The sequence below is a fragment of the Panulirus ornatus genome, chromosome 20 (assembly GCF_036320965.1).
Source record: "Panulirus ornatus isolate Po-2019 chromosome 20, ASM3632096v1, whole genome shotgun sequence".
NCBI lineage: Eukaryota > Metazoa > Arthropoda > Malacostraca > Decapoda > Palinuridae > Panulirus > Panulirus ornatus.
This window is the reverse complement of record NC_092243.1, coordinates 15,234,750-15,250,588: the sequence shown is the minus strand read 5'-3', so window position 1 is coordinate 15,250,588 and position 15,839 is coordinate 15,234,750. Positions and strand designations below refer to the sequence as shown.

The window sequence follows — 15,839 nt, the reverse complement described above, 5'->3', positions numbered from 1 at the left end:
GGAGATGTATAAAAGAAAGAGACAGGAGGTCAAGAGAAAGGTGCAAGAGGTGAAAAAGTGGGCAAATGAGAGTTGGGGTGAGAGAGTATCATTAAATTTTAGGGAGAATAAATAGATGTTCTGGAAGGAGGTAAATAAAGTGCGTAAGACAAGGGAGCAAATGGGAACTTCAGTGAAGGGCGCAAATGGGGAGGTGATAACAAGTAGTGGTGATGTGAGAAGGAGATGGAGTGAGTATTTTGAAGGTTTGTTGAATGTGTTTGATGATAGAGTGGCAGATATAGGGTGTTTTGGTCGAGGTGGTGTGCAAAGTGAGAGGGTTAGGGAAAATGATTTGGTAAACAGAGAAGAGGTAGTAAAAGCTTTGCGGAAGATGAAAGCCGGCAAGGCAGTAGGTTTGGATGGTATTGCAGTGGAATTTATTAAAAAAGGGGGTGACTGTATTATTGACTGGTTGGTAAGGTTATTTAATGTATGTATGACTCATGGTGAGGTGCCTGAGGATTGGCGGAATGCGTGCATAGTGCCATTGTACAAAGGCAAAGAGGATAAAAGTGAGTGTTCAAATTACAGAGGTATAAGTTTGTTGAGTATTCCTGGTGAATTATATGGGAGGGTATTGATTGAGAGGGTGAAGGCATGTACAGAGCATCAGATTGGGGAAGAGCAGTGTGGTTTCAGAAGTGGTAGAGGATGTGTGGATCAGGTGTTTGCTTTGAAGAATGTATGTGAGAAATACTTAGAAAAGCAAATGGATTTGTATGTAGCATTTATGGATCTGGAGAAGGCATATGACAGAGTTGATAGAGATGCTCTGTGGAAGGTATTAAGAATATATGGTGTGGGAGGCAAGTTGCCAGAAGCAGTGAAAAGTTTTTATCGAGGTTGTAAGGCATGTGTACGTGTAGGAAGAGAGGAAAGTGATTGGTTCTCAGTGAATGTAGGTTTGCGGCAGGGGTGTATGATGTCTCCATGGTTGTTTAATTTGTTTATGGATGGGGTTGTTAGGGAGGTGAATGCAAGAGTTTTGGAAAGAGGGGCAAGTATGAAGTCTGTTGGGGATGAGAGAGCTTGGGAAGTGAGTCAGTTGTTGTTCGCTGATGATACAGCGCTGGTGGCTGATTCATGTGAGAAACTGCAGAAGCTGGTGACTGAGTTTGGTAAAGTGTGTGAAAGAAGAAAGTTAAGAGTAAATGTGAATAAGAGCAAGGTTATTAGGTACAGTAGGGTTGAGGGTCAAGTCAATTGGGAGGTAAGTTTGAATGGAGAAAAACTGGAGGAAGTAAAGTGCTTTAGATATCTGGGAGTGGATCTGGCAGCGGATGGAACCATGGAAGCGGAAGTGGATCATAGGGTGGGGGAGGGGGCGAAAATTCTGGGAGCCTTGAAGAATGTGTGGAAGTCGAGAACAATTTTCTCGGAAAGCAAAATGGGTATGTTTGAAGGAATAGTGGTTCAACAATGTTGTATGGTTGCGAGGCGTGGGCTATGGATAGGGTTGTTCGCGGAGGATGGATGTGCGGGAAATGAGATGTTTGAGGACAATGTGTGGTGTGAGTGGGTTTGTTCGAGAAAGTAACGTAAGGGGGGAGGGAGTTTTGGAAATAAAAGAGCGGGGGTTGAGGAGCAGAAGGGGGTGTTTTAAAAAGGTTTTGGGCCCACATGGAAAAAATGAGTGAGGAAAGATGCCCAAAGAGGTATATGTTCGGAGGTGGAGGGAACGAGGAAAAGGGGAGCCCAAAATTGGAGGGGGAAAGAGGGAAATAAAAAAGGGATTTTGTTTTGGATCGGGGCCTGAACATGCAGGAGGGTAAAAGGAGGGCAAAAAATAGAGTGAATTGGACGATGTGGTTTCCGGGGTTGACGTGCTGTCAGGGGGTTTGAATAAAACCCATGGAAGCGTCGGGGTTTAAAACCTTGAAAGCTTTGTAGGTATGTATTTTTGGTGTGTGGCCTTGTATATAATGTGTATGGGGGGGGTTTGGGGCCTTTTTCTTTGTCTGTTTCCTTGCGTTACCTGCAAACGGGGGGAAACGGGCAAAAAAAAAAAGAAAAAAAAAAAAAAAAATTATATATATAATATTTTTATAAATTTTAACCTTTTTTTTTTCCTTTTTGGTTCCCTCCAAAAAATTTTTAAAATTTTCCCCCAAAAGGCCCACACCCCTTTTCCCCCTTTTTTCCCCAACCCAACCCCAAAAAAATCCATTACCCCCCCGGGCCCCTCCCCCCCCAAAAAAATACCCAAACCATTTTTTTGGAAACCCCAAACCTTTAAATTTCCTTTTCCCCAAAATTTTTAAAACCCTTTTTTTGTTTTTCCAAAATAAAATTTTCTTCCCCTTCCACACATTTCCCGGTCAAGGCCCCCAAAAAAGGGAAATTTTTCCTCGTTTAAAAACCCCCTTTTCCCCCCCCCAACCTATGATCAAATTTCCCGCTTCCAGGGGTTCCCATCCGCTCCGACCCACCCCCCAAAATCAAAAAACATTTATTTCCCTTTCCAGTTTTCCCCATCAAATTTACCCCCCAATTTTGGACTTGCCCTCAACCCTACTGTCCCTAAAAACCTTGCTTTTTTTACATTTTTCTCTTCTTTTTTTTTCAAACTTTCCCAAACTCATTTACCAGCTTTGCGTTTTCACATGAATCACCCACCAGCGCTGTTTCATCAGCGAACAACAATGACTCACTTCCCAACTTCTATCCCCAACGGATTATACTTCCCCCTTTTCCAAATTTGCTTTCCCACTCCCTAAAAACCCCCCACCCTAAAAAAATTAAAAAACCCCTGGAGACATCCACCCCCCGGGCCCCCAAACCCTACATTCACAAAAAAACCCAAATTTAAATTTCCTCTCTTCTACACTTACACATGCCTTAAAATCCTCATAAAAACTTTTCACGGGTTTCTAAAAAAATTTCCCCCAAAAAACCATTTATTTTTAAAACCTTTCACAGAGCATCTCTATCAACTCTAAACATATGCCCTTTTCCCGATCCCTAAAAAGTACATCAAATCATTTTTCTTTTTTAAGTATTTCTACATACATTCTTCAAAGCAAAACCTGATCCCCACATCCCCTACCCCTTCTGAAACCCCCCTGCTCTTCCCTTTTTATGCTCCCGTACATGCCTTTTACCCCCTCAATCAATTCCCTTTCCCCTATAATTTCCAGGGAATTTTAACAAACTTTTACCTCTTAATTTGGCACTCACTTAAACCCCCTTTTCCTTTGTTTCAATGGCCCTATGCAAGCATTCCGCCAATCCCCGGCACCTCACCCTGGTTTACATACATTAAAAAACCCTTTTAACCAAAACCCGTCAAAATACAGTACCCCCCTTTTTTAAAAAATTTTCCCCTGCAATACCATCCAAAACCCGCTGCCCCTTTCCGGCTTTTTATCTTCCGCAAAAATTTTACTTCCTCTTCTCTTTTTTACCAAAAATTTTCCCTTTAAACCCCCCTTTGCACCCCCAACCCCGACCAAAAAAAAACTTTAAACTGCCACTCCCATCATCAAACCCATTCAACAAAACCCTTTAAAATACTCCCCCATCTCCTTCTCCATCACCACTACTTGTTTTTCACCTCCCCATTTTGGGCCCCCCATTTAAGTTCCCATTTTTTCCCCTTTTCTTTAACACTTTAAATTTTCCTCCCTTTCCCGAAAATCTTTTTATTCTTTCCCCAAAATTTAATGATTTTCTCTCTCACCCCCCAAATTCCAATTTTTTTCCCCTTTTTTCCTGTCCTTTTTTTCTTTTTAACTTCCCCCTAAATTTTATTTTTTCCCTTTAAAAAACGTCCAAAAGGCCCCCTCTTTCTCTTTCACTAATAATCTTAACCCTTTCCACCCTCACTACCCTTTTTAATCAAACCCCCCTCCCTCTTTTTCATGGGCCCCAAGCATTTTTTTGGCAATCCATCAATGATTCCCTAAATTCATTTCCCTTCCTCCCCACTCCCCTTACCCTTTAAATTTTTCTCCCTTTTTCCCTTCTGTACTCGTCTCTTCCCGGTACTTCCTCAACAAGTCTCCCTTCCCAAAAACACTTACTTTAAACCCCCCTCTTCAAACCCCATTTACTCTTTTTTTCTGAAAACCCAAAACAAATCTTCACCTTTGCCCCACAAAATTAAAGATAGGGCCTCCCTCCCGTTGCACCTCTCAGACATTAAAACCCAAAAGTCTCTCTTTTGCGCGGCCCTTTTAATTAAAACTTTAAACCCCAAAAAACGCTCTCTGGCCTTTTCTCCTACTTTTCATTTAAATATACTTTGTTTTATCTCGCTTTTTTTTTAAACCCGGGATTCCCAAACACCCGTCCTTTTTCAGCAACCCCTAAAAACTACAAGGTCTTCACCAAATTTTCCCTTTACAACATGAAAAACCCATGTATACCCAAATTTTTCCCTCAACTGCCACATTACCACCTTTTTAAATTTAAATACCCAACACTATAACCCGGGCTCGTTTCATCAAAACCCCTAAAACTCATTCACTGCTCCCAAAACACTTTTCCTCTCTGATTCCCTTTTTTTCTCAAGCCCCGGTGCAAGGGACCAAAAAATCACCCCCTCTTTCTCCATCCCAATTTCAGTTTTTTCCCTTTTTAATCGAAATTTTACTTTTTCTTTTCACATTTCTTTCCCCAAAACCCCGTTTCCGGGTAAGTTCCTTCCCCTTTTTTTTTATTTTATTTTAAATTAATATTTAAAATTTTTTATATATTTTATATATATATTTTTATATATATATTAAAAATATATATTATAAAATAAAGGGGAAGAAAATGTTTATAGTTGTGTTATGGGGTGAAGTTTTTCATACGGTTTTGAAAAAATAGTAAAAATTGGAAAAAATGTAGCTTAGAACATTGAGCTTATTGTTTACAGTGGTTAAATTGATGAGAACTACTATTGACGTTTGTGTAAATAAAATTATAATTTCCTTTTCCAAAAGCCAGAGGTTGACCATATGTGACATTCATTTTTTCATTTCATTTAAAGCTGAAGTTTCAGTTTTCTAAATTTTTCTTACATTTTTCATATGTATATATATGTATGTGTGTGTGTGTATTTGTGCGTTTATGTGTTGTGTTTGGTATTATTTTTTTATTTTATTTTTATATATAAAATTATTATTATATATAATATATTATATATTATATTATTATATATATATATTATCCTGGGGATAGGGGTGAAAGAATATTCCCACGCATTCCTCGCGTGTCGTAGAAGGCACTAGAGGGGACGGGAGCGGGGGCCAGAAATCTCCCCCCTCTGTATTTTTTAACTTTCTAAAATGGGAAACAGAGGGAGTCACGCGGGGAGTGTCATCCTCCTCGAAGGCTCAGTTTGGGTGCCTAAAAGTGTGTGGATTTTAACCAAGATGTGAAAAAAGGAGAGATAGGTAGTATGTTTGAGGAAAGGAACCTGGATGTTTTGGCTCTGAGTGAAACGAAGCTCAAGGGTAAAGGGGAAGAGTGGTTTGGGAATGTCTTGGGAGTAAAGTCAGGGGTTAGTGAGAGGACAAGAGCAAGGGAAGGAGTAGCAGTACTCCTGAAACAGGAGTTGTGGGAGTATGTGATAGAATGTAAGAAAGTAAATTCTCGATTAATATGGGTAAAACTGAAAGTTGATGGAGAGAGATGGGTGATTATTGGTGCATATGCACCTGGGCATGAGAAGAAAGATCATGAGAGGCAAGTGTTTTGGGAGCAGCTGAATGAGTGTGTTAGTGGTTTTGATGCACGAGACCGGGTTATAGTGATGGGTGATTTGAATGCAAAGGTGAGTAATGTGGCAGTTGAGGGAATAATTGGTATACATGGGGTGTTCAGTGTTGTAAATGGAAATGGTGAAGAGCTTGTAGATTTATGTGCTGAAAAAGGACTGGTGATTGGGAATACCTGGTTTAAAAAGCGAGATATACATAAGTATACGTATGTAAGTAGGAGAGATGGCCAGAGAGCGTTATTGGATTACGTGTTAATTGACAGGCGCGCGAAAGAGAGACTTTTGGATGTTAATGTGCTGAGAGGTGCAACTGGAGGGATGTCTGATCATTATCTTGTGGAGGCTAAGGTGAAGATTTGTATGGGTTTTCAGAAAAGAAGAGTGAATGTTGGGGTGAAGAGGGTGGTGAGAGTAAGTGAGCTTCGGAAGGAGACTTGTGTGAGGAAGTACCAGGAGAGACTGAGTACAGAATGGAAAAAGGTGAGAACAATGGAAGTAAGGGGAGTGGGGGAGGAATGGAATGTATTTAGGGAATCAGTGATGGATTGCGCAAAAGATGCTTGTGGCATAAGAGTGGGAGGTGGGTTGATTAGAAACGGTAGTGAGTGGTGAGATGAAGAAGTAAGATTATTAGTGAAAGAGAAGAGAGAGGCATTTGGACGATTTTTGCAGGGAAAAAATGCAATTGAGTGGGATGTATAAAAAAAAAGAAACAGGAGGTCAAAAGAAAGGTGAAAGAGGTAAAAAAAAGGGGCAATGAGATTTGGGGTGAGGGTATCTTAAAATTTTAGGGAGAATAAAAGATTTCTGGAAGGAGGAAAATAAGGCGTAAGACAAGGGAGAAAATGGGATTCATAAAGGGCGCAAATGGGGGGGTTTGAAACAAAAATGGTGATGTGAAAAGGAGATGGAGTGAGTATTTTAAAGGGTTTGTTAATGTGTTTGAGATAGAGTGGCAGATATAGGTTTTGGTAGGTGGTGTGCAAAGTGAGGGGGTTAGGGAAAATGTTTTGGTAAACAGGAAGATGTAAAAAGCTTTGGGGAAAGAGAAACCCGGCAGGCAGAGGTTTGGTGGTATTGAGGGAAAATTTTTTAAAAAGGGGGGTGACTGTTTATTGATGGTTGGTAAGGTTTTTAATTTTGTAGACTCATGGTGGGGGCCCCTGAGGATTGGCGGAATGCGTGCATAGTGCCATTGTACAAAGGCAAAGAGGATAAAGTGAGTGTTCAAATTACAGAGGTATAAGTTTGTTGAGTATTCCTGGTGAATTATATGGGAGGGTATTGATTGAGAGGGTGAAGGCATGTACAGAGCATCAGATTGGGGAAGAGCAGTGTGGTTTCAGAAGTGGTAGAGGATGTGTGGATCAGGTGTTTGCTTTGAAGAATGTATGTGAGAAATACTTAGAAAAGCAAATGGATTTGTATGTAGCATTTATGGATCTGGAGAAGGCATATGACAGAGTTGATAGAGATGCTCTGTGGAAGGTATTAAGAATATATGGTGTGGGAGGCAAGTTGCCAGAAGCAGTGAAAAGTTTTTATCGAGGTTGTAAGGCATGTGTACGTGTAGGAAGAGAGGAAAGTGATTGGTTCTCAGTGAATGTAGGTTTGCGGCAGGGGTGTATGATGTCTCCATGGTTGTTTAATTTGTTTATGGATGGGGTTGTTAGGGAGGTGAATGCAAGAGTTTTGGAAAGAGGGGGCAAGTATGAAGTCTGTTGGGGATGAGAGAGCTTGGGAAGTGAGTCAGTTGTTGTTCGCTGATGATACAGCGCTGGTGGCTGATTCATGTGAGAAACTGCAGAAGCTGGTGACTGAGTTTGGTAAAGTGTGTGAAAGAAGAAAGTTAAGAGTAAATGTGAATAAGAGCAAGGTTATTAGGTACAGTAGGGTTGAGGGTCAAGTCAATTGGGAGGTAAGTTTGAATGGAGAAAAACTGGAGGAAGTAAAGTGCTTTAGATATCTGGGAGTGGATCTGGCAGCGGATGGAACCATGGAAGCGGAAGTGGATCATAGGGTGGGGGAGGGGGCGAAAATTCTGGGAGCCTTGAAGAATGTGTGGAAGTCGAGAACATTATCTCGGAAAGCAAAAATGGGTATGTTTGAAGGAATAGTGGTTCCAACAATGTTGTATGGTTGCGAGGCGTGGGCTATGGATAGGGTTGTTCGCAGGAGGATGGATGTGCTGGAAATGAGATGTTTGAGGACAATGTGTGGTGTGAGGTGGTTTGATCGAGTAAGTAACGTAAGGGTAAGAGAGATGTGTGGAAATAAAATGAGCGTGGTTGAGAGAGCAGAAGAGGGTGTTTTGAAATGGTTTGGGCACATAGAGAGAATGAGTGAGGAAAGATTGACCAAGAGGATATATGTGTCGGAGGTGGAGGGAACGAGGAGAAGTGGGAGACCAAATTCGAGGTGGAAAGATGGAGTGAAAAAGATTTTGTGTGATCGGGGCCTGAACATGCAGGAGGGTGAAAGGAGGGCAAAGAATAGAGTGAATTGGATCGATGTGGTGTACCGGGGTTGACGTGCTGTCAGTGGATTGAATCAGGGCATGTGAAGCGTCTGGGGTAAACCATGAAAAGCTGTGTAGGTATGTATATTTGAGTGTGTGGACCTATGTATATACATGTGTATGGGGGTGGGTTGGGCAATTTCTTTCGTCTGTTTCCTTGCGCTACCTAGCAAACGCGGGAGACAGCGACAAAGCAAAAAAAAAAAAAAAAAAATATATATATAATATATATAAATACACCACACATTGTCCTCAAACATCTCATTTCCAGCACATCCATCCTCCTGCGAACAACCCTATCCATAGCCCACGCCTCGCAACCATACAACATTGTTGGAACCACTATTCCTTCAAACATACCCATTTTTGCTTTCCGAGATAATGTGTGTGATGTCTCCATGGTTGTTTAATTTGTTTATGGATGGGGTTGTAAAGGAGGTAAATGCAAGAGTCCTGGAAAGAGGGGCAAGTATGAAGTCTGTTGGGGATGAGAGAGCTTGGGAAGTGAGTCAATTGTTGTTCGCTGATGATACAGCGCTGGTGGCTGATTCATGTGAGAAACTGCAGAAGCTGGTGATTGAGTTTGGTAAAGTGTGTGGAAGAAGAAAGTTGAGAGTAAATGTGAATAAGAGCAAGGTTATTAGGTACAGTAGGGGTGAGGGTCAAGTCAATTGGGAGGTGAGTTTAAATGGAGAAAAACTGGAGGAAGTGAAGTGTTTTAGATATCTGGGAGTGGATCTGTCAGCGGATGGAACCATGGAAGCGGAAGTGGATCATAGGGTGGGGGAGGGGGCGAAAATTTTGGGAGCCTTGAAAAATGTGTGGAAGTCGAGAACATTATCTCGGAAAGCAAAAATGGGTATGTTTGAGGGAATAGTGGTTCCAACAATTCTGTATGGTTGCGAGGCGTGGGCTATGGATAGAGATGTGCGCAGGAGGATGGATGTGCTGGAAATGAGATGTTTGAGGACAATGTGTGGTGTGAGGTGGTTTGATCGAGTAAGTAACGTAAGGGTAAGAGAGATGTGTGGAAATAAAAAGAGCGTGGTCGAGAGAGCAGAAGAGGGTGTTTTGAAATGGTTTGGGCACATGGAGAGAATGAGTGAGGAGAGATTGACCAAGAGGATATATGTGTCGGAGGTGGAGGGAACGAGGAGAAGAGGGAGACCAAATTGGAGGTGGAAAGATGGAGTGAAAAAGATTTTGTGTGATCGGGGCCTGAACATGCAGGAGGGTGAAAGGAGGGCAAGAAATAGAGTGAATTGGAGTCATGTGGTATACAGGGGTTGACGTGCTGTCAGTGGATTGAAGCAAGGCATGTGAAGCGTCTGGGGTAAACCATGGAAAGCTGTGTAGGTATGTATATTTGCGTGTGTGGACGTGTGTATGTACATGTGTATGGGGGGGGGGGGCCATTTCTTTCGTCTGTTTCCTTGCGCTACCTCGCAAACGCGGGAGACAGCGACAAAGTATAAAAAAAAAAAAAAAAAAAATATATATATATATATATATATATATATATATATATATATATATATATATATATTTATATATATATATGTATATATATATATATATATATATATATATATATATATATATATATATATATATATATACATATATATATATATATATATATTATCCCTGGGGATAGGGGATTAAGAATACTACCCACGTATTCCCTGCGTGTCGTAGAAGGCGACTAAAAGGGGAGGGAGCGGGGGGCTGGAAATCCTCCCCTCTCGTTTTTTTTTTTTTAATTTTCCAAAAGAAGGAACAGAGGGGGCCAGGTGAGGATATTCCAAAAAAGGCCCAGTCCTCTGTTCTTAACGCTACCTCGCCAACGCGGGAAATGGCAAATAGTTTAAAAGAAAGAAAAAGATATATATATATATATATATATATATATATATATATATATATATATATATATATATATATATGTGTGTGTGTGTGTGTGTGTGTGTGTGTGTGTGTGTGTGTGTGTGTGTGATCGTCACGTGTCTGCTTCGTGAATATATATATATATATATATATATATATATATATATATATATATATATATATATATATATATATATATATATATATATGAAAAAAAGAAAAGAAAATGGGACGGCAGAGAATGCCGCGTGCCACCTTGAGTACGCGTGCCATCGGTTCGCAAGCCCTGCTCTAATAAGTATTGCCGAAAGCTAACAAGGACCACACCTTACATTCCTACATGAGACAGTGGAGAGGATGCCAGAACCCGCTATTACTTTCTCCAAACCAAACCACCACCACCACAATACAGTGTCTACATTTACATAACGAATACTGCTTACCACAACATATGGGTGCACCTGTGTGTTGCTTAACCCCACCCCTTCTGAAACATCTCGCTTTGAACACCTAGAGAAACGTCATACTATTTACACAGGCTGTGAACTGTGATGTGCTACAAGATATTCCTCTATCATAGTCATTATACTTAGAAACGTTTGATAGCTTCCTGGGTGATTATGATGAGAACAAAATGGTTTAATTAGAATTCAAATGCATCCTTTACCCGAGTTTGGCTTCTGTGGATGGTGGTAAGGACACGAACTGTGTGTGTGTGTGTGTGTGTGTGTGTGTGTGTGAAATATTATGATGTTATGTCTTTAAAAGGGGTGAGGTCAACCCCACACAGGTGCACCCATATGTTGTGGTCAGTAAGTAATATTTATTATGTGAATGTAGGTAGACACTGTATTGTGGCGGTGGTTAGGTTTGGAGAAAGTGAAAACAAGTTGTGGCATCTGTCCGCTGTCGCATGTAGAAATATACCCTGTGTTACTTGTTGTCTTTGGGCAACACTTACGTAAAGCGTGAAAATGTTTGCCGCAGCGTGTTGAAAAACGCGATTTAAACGAACTTATCTGATGATTTTAAAGATATGTGGGGTTTTATAAGAGATTAATGGTTACTGTAGCGTCAGGTAAATCTAATAAACTGGTAACATAGGTCTGAATAACAATATGTCGGCTGGCCAAATGACAGTCGTTATGTCATTATCCCATTTGGGTATGTTTGGTCAGTTCTCTCAAAGCTCATCTCCAAGGCGAAGTAAAATGAAATTTCCTTTGTAATTTTATCGACCAATGCCAAGCTCGATATCTGTATGAATCACTCATCACCACCACCACCACCACACTCACGCCACTCCCACCACACTCACGCCACACCCCCACTAATACTCAGGCCTCGATCCCAACTACACTCACGCCACACTTCATGAAAAGTCAACCATTGGCCTCATTTTTCTAACGTGTTTCTTATTGAATCCCCATCACATGTTGAACATTACAGGGAACTGATGAAGTCTGCGTACTGAATGTAACATTCTTTTGAAATATTTAACGTGTGAACACCCAATCTGACAAGGTGAAGTCAAATATACTGGAGGACTTTCTACATAAAACCTTTGGCATTTTTTTTATTTATTGACGTTATATTGGTTGTAAAATAAATATCCTTTTATTTTTTTCATACATGTTCGCTATTTCTCGCGTTGACGTGGTAGCGTTAAGAATAAAGGACTGAGCCGTAGAGGGAATATCCTCACTTGGCCCCCTTCTCTGTTCCTTCTTTTGGAAAATTAAAAAACGGGAGGGGAAGATTTCCAGCCCCCCGCTCCCTCCCATTCAGTCGCCTTCTACGACACGCAGGGAATACGTGGGAAGTATTCTTTCTCCCCTATCCCTGGGGATATCCTTTTATATATGCAATAATTACACATTACAGTGAGTGTTAAGTAGGACCAGCCTGTCGAAAGAATATGTTGATATTGAACAATTGAGCCACAGTGAGAATAGGAAGAAACCAATGAAGTACTATTATAAAAAAAATACCTGCAAGAAGGTTACTGTATAACCTCATCACTTATGTTATCTTAATACATTTTTTTTGGTAAAAGTCCTCACTCTGCTGCTACATGATAAGATACGTTTTCATTCCCACCTCCTTCACCCCTCCACCAACCCTAACCATGGTGATGCCACCTCTGGCAGTTAAATCATTATCAACTAAAGGATATTGTAAGTCATAATAAGTCTTCAATGAGAAAAAAAATAATCACTTCCACTTGCGTCAAGGTAACAATTATACTATAAACAATGCATCGGTGGCGTCAAAGGATGAAGAAGGTGGTCTCACGGCCTGAGCTGAGAGAACGCCTCTGTTTACCCACGTTTGGATGCCAACTGACGAACTGATACTCTCAGGTTCACATGCCACGGAGAGGAAGGAGGAACACCGCAATAACTTGCTGTTAGTTGATCGAAACAGAAGTAAACACCACATATAGTGAGACGCTGCGGATATCTAGTGACGACCTCGACACGATAAACAAATCTCCGGACAGTGAAAGCTTGGAAGTAGCTCGAAATGAAAGCTTCGAAGCAGCGAGTCGATACTCTCTGGGTTCACGCCTCACCGAGAGAGAGGACTGACAACGCTGACTGTCCCGGTTGGAATTACATGGCCGTCAGCTGAAATAATTACATGTCAGGTTGGTTGGGGGTTACAGAGGAGCGAAGTCCTCCAGTTACAGCATATCAGGTTGGTTGGTTGGGGGTTACAGGGGAGCGAAGTCCTCCAGTTATAGGTTAGTTTTGGATAAGTTTTTTTTATATCAGTTCAGCTCCTTAATAACGTCTCTCGAGACCCTTCCCTTCTTTTCTTATTTGTTTAGTACTACAGGAATGCGTGAGGATATGGGAATTCTCCACCTCAAAGGCACATATTACACGCCAGGCTCGTTCCCTCCAGCAAATACTATCTCTGTTGATCAATGTTAAGTCGAAAAATATGCGGTAATACCTACTTTCATCGGCCATCTTTATGAAGGTAACAGCTGATACTGAGAAAGCACAAGTCCACTTCAACTGTACTGAGCAATACAGAAAACATGAATTAATTGATACTCTCCCTTTCGATGGCTGAACATTATGGATAGGAGACTGAGAGGAGTGATTTCAGAGGATGTGTGGACTTGACCACATCCCATGAACACTGTGACTGAGGTTAATGATATATAGAGTGAGGTCATATTCACACGCTGGCCGCCGACAACACAGGATTAACAGCTCCTACTTGTCATATATATATATATATATATATATATATATATATATATATATATATATATATATATATATATATATATATATATATATATATTTTTTTTTTTTTTTACTTTGTCGCTGTCTCCCGCGTTTGCGAGGTAGCGCAAGGAAACAGACGAAAGAAATGGCCCAACCCCCCCCCAAACACATGTACATACACACGTCCACACACGCAAATATACATACCTACACAGCTTTCCATGGTTTACCCCGGACGCTTCACATGCCCTGGTTCAATCCACTGACAGCACGTCAACCCCTGTATACCACATCACTCCAATTCGCTCTATTTCTTGCCCTCCTTTCACCCTCCTGCATGTTCAGGCCCCGATCACACAAAATCCTTTTCACTCCATCTTTCCACCTCCAATTTGGTCTCCCTCTTCTCCTCGTTCCCTCCACCTCCGACACATATATCCTCTTGGTCAATCTTTCCTCACTCATTCTCTCCATGTGCCCAAACCATTTCAAAACACCCTCTTCTGCTCTCTCAACCACGCTCTTTTTATTTCCACACATCTCTCTTACCCTTACGTTACTTACTCGATCAAACCACCTCACACCACACATTGTCCTCAAGCATCTCATTTCCAGCACATCCAACCTCCTGCGCACAACTCTATCCATAGCCCACGCCTCGCAACCATACAACATTGTTGGAACCACTATTCCTTCAAACATACCCATTTTTGCTTTCCGGGATAATGTTCTCGACTTCCACACATTTTTCAAGGCTCCCAAAATTTTCGCCCCCTCCCCCACCCTATGATCCACTTCCGCTTCCATGGTTCCATCCGCTGCCAGATCCACTCCCAGATATCTAAAACACTTCACTTCCTCCAGTTTTTCTCCATTCAAACTCACCTCCCAATTGACTTGACCCTCAACCCTACTGTACCTAATAACCTTGCTCTTATTCACATTTACTCTTAACTTTCTTCTTCCACACACTTTACCAAACTCCGTCACCAGCTTCTGCAGTTTCTCACATGAATCCGCCACCAGCGCTGTATCATCAGCGAACAACAACTGACTCACTTCCCAAGCTCTCTCATCCCCAACAGACTTCATACTTGCCCCTCTTTCCAAAACTCTTGCATTTACCTCCCTAACAACCCCATCCATAAACAAATTAAACAACCATGGAGACATCACACACCCCTGCCGCAAACCTACATTCACTGAGAACCAATCACTTTCCTCTCTTCCTACACGTACACATGCCTTACATCCTCGATAAAAACTTTTCACTGCTTCTAACAACTTGCCTCCCACACCATATATTCTTAATACCTTCCACAGAGCATCTCTATCAACTCTATCATATGCCTTCTCCAGATCCATAAATGCTACATACAAATCCATTTGCTTTTCTAAGTATTTCTCACATACATTCTTCAAAGCAAACACCTGATCCACACATCCTCTACCACTTCTGAAACCACACTGCTCTTCCCCAATCTGATGCTCTGTACATGCCTTCACCCTCTCAATCAGTACCCTCCCATATAATTTACCAGGAATACTCAACAAACTTATACCTCTGTAATTTGAGCACTCACTCTTATCCCCTTTGCCTTTGTACAATGGCACTATGCACGCATTCCGCCAATCCTCAGGCACCTCACCATGAGTCATACATACATTAAATAACCTTACCAACCAGTCAACAATACAGTCACCCCCTTTTTTAATAAATTCCACTGCAATACCATCCAAACCTGCTGCCTTGCCGGCTTTCATCTTCCGCAAAGCTTTTACTACCTCTTCTCTGTTTACCAAATCATTTTCCCTAACCCTCTCACTTTGCACACCACCTCGACCCAAACACCCTATATCTGCCACTCTGTCATCAGACACATTCAACAAACCTTCAAAATACTCATTCCATCTCCTTCTCACATCACCACTACTTGTTATCACCTCACCATTTACGCCCTTCACTGAAGTTCCCATTTGCTCACTTGTCTTACGCACCCTATTTACCTCCTTCCAGAACATCTTTTTATTCTCCCTAAAATTTACTGATAGTCTCTCACCCCAACTCTCATTTGCCCTTTTTTTCACCTCTTGCACCTTTCTCTTGACCTCCTGTCTCTTTCTTTTATACTTCTCCCACTCAATTGCATTTTTTCCCTGCAAAAATCGTCCAAATGCCTCTCTCTTCTCTTTCACTAATACTCTTACTTCTTCATCCCACCACTCACTACCCTTTCTAAACAGCCCACCTCCCACTCTTCTCATGCCACAAGCATCTTTTGCGCAATCCATCACTGATTCCCTAAATACATCCCATTCCTCCCCCACTCCCCTTACTTCCATTGTTCTCACCTTTTTCCATTCTGTACACAGTCTCTCCAGATACTTCTTCACACAGGTCTCCTTCCCAAGCTCACTTACTCTCACCACCTTCTTCACC

General features: G+C 41.4%; 1 protein-coding gene across 1 annotated transcript in view; it reads right to left on the bottom strand.

The window, feature by feature from the left end:
* The window catches only part of LOC139755943 (androgen-induced gene 1 protein-like), a 151,590-nt gene extending 138,981 nt beyond the window's left edge, over positions 1 to 12,609 (bottom strand). Inside the window, exon 1 of the mRNA XM_071674723.1 lies at positions 12,484 to 12,609. The gene's annotated coding sequence lies outside the window, so the exon portion shown is untranslated. The remainder of the gene's footprint in view (positions 1 to 12,483) is intronic.
* Positions 12,610 to 15,839: the final 3,230 nt, after the last annotated feature.